We start from the raw sequence: 1667 nt of genomic DNA, 5'->3' as shown, positions 1-1667 counted from the left end.
GGGGAGAGGCCCAGAGCAAGAAAAAAAAAAAAAAAAAAAGGATTGCAGGGGACTTCCCTGATGGTCCAGTGGTAAAGAATCCACCTTCCAATACTGTGGACGCAGGTTTGATCCCCGGTCAGGGGGCTAAGATCCCACATGCCATGGGGCAACTAAGCCCGAGCGCCACAACTACTGAGCTCGTGCCTCAAGGAGAGAGCCTGCGTGCCATACACTACAGAGCCCACGTGCCCTGGAGCTTAAGCGCCACAACTAGAGAGAGAAAACCCACACGCCACAACTAGAGAGAAGCCCACATGCCTCAGTGAAGATCCGGCATGCTGCAACTAAGGCCCGACAGCCAAAAAATAATTTTTTTAAAAAATGGATTGCAGATCTAAATGTGAAATGTAAAATATAAATCTAGCTGGAAACACAGGAGACTATATGCGCTTGGAATAGGCAAAGATTTCTTAAATAAGAGCAAAAAGTACTAACCGTAAAGGAAAAAATGATAAAGTAGATTTCACACAAAGTTAAAACTTCTGCTCATCAAAAAACACAATTAAGAAAGTGAGGGACTTCCCTGGTGGCACAGTGGTTAAGAATCCGTCTGCCAGATCCTAGAGGGGAAGATGGCGGAAGAGTAAGACGCGGAGATCACCTTCCTCCCCACAGATACACCAGAAATATATCTACACATGGAACACCTCCTACAGAACACCGACTGAACGCTGGCAGAAGACCTCAGACCTCCCAAAAGGCAAGAAAGTCCCCACGTACCTGTGTAGGGCAAAATGCCTGAGTGAGCCAGAGTCCCCGAAGCAGCTGCTCCTTTAACCTTGTCCTGTCTGAGCGAAGAATAGACGCCCTCCAGAGACCTACACAGAGAGGCGCGGCCAAATCCAAAGCTGAGCCCCCAGCTTGTCCGTTTTTTGTTTTTCTTTAAAACATTTTTTTTCTTAATAATTATTTTTATTTTAATAACTTTATTTTATCTTACTTTATTTTAATTTCTCTTCTTTCTTTTTTCTTTCTTTCTTTCCTTCCCTCCTTCCTTCCTCCCTCCCTCCCTCCCTTTCTTTCTATCTTTCTTTCTTTCATTCGTTCTTTCTTTCCATCTTTCTTTCTTTCTTTCTTTCTTTCTTTCTTTCTTTCTTTCTTTCTTTCTTTCTTTCTTTCTTTCTTCTTTCTACTTTTTTTAGGAGTCAGTGCTGTACCTCTGAGGTGGGAGAGCCAACTTCAGGACACTGGTCCACAAGAGACCTCCCAGCTCCACATAATATCAAATGGCGAAAAACTCCCAGAGATCTCCATCTCAACAACAGCATGCAGCTGCACTCAACGAACAGCAAGCTACAGTGCTGGACATCCTATGCCAAACAACTAGCAAGACAGGAACACAACCCCACCCATTAGCACAGAGGCTGCCTAAAATAATAATAAGTCCACAGACACCCCAAAACACACCACCAGACATGGACCTGCCCATCAAAAAGACAAGATCCAGTCTCATCCACCAGAACACAGGCACTAGTCCCCTCCACCAGGAAGCCTACACAACCCACTGAAACAACTTTAGCCACTGGGGACAGACACCAAAAACAACAGGAACTATGAACCTGCAGCCTGCAAAAAGGGGACCCCAAACACAGTAAGTTAAGCAAAATGAGAAGACTGAGAAATAC

The sequence above is a fragment of the Neophocaena asiaeorientalis genome, unplaced genomic scaffold (genome assembly GCF_003031525.2).
Source record: "Neophocaena asiaeorientalis asiaeorientalis breed wild unplaced genomic scaffold, Neophocaena_asiaeorientalis_V1.1 scaffold62, whole genome shotgun sequence".
Lineage (NCBI taxonomy): Eukaryota > Metazoa > Chordata > Mammalia > Artiodactyla > Phocoenidae > Neophocaena > Neophocaena asiaeorientalis.
Note: the sequence above shows the minus strand (reverse complement) of the source record.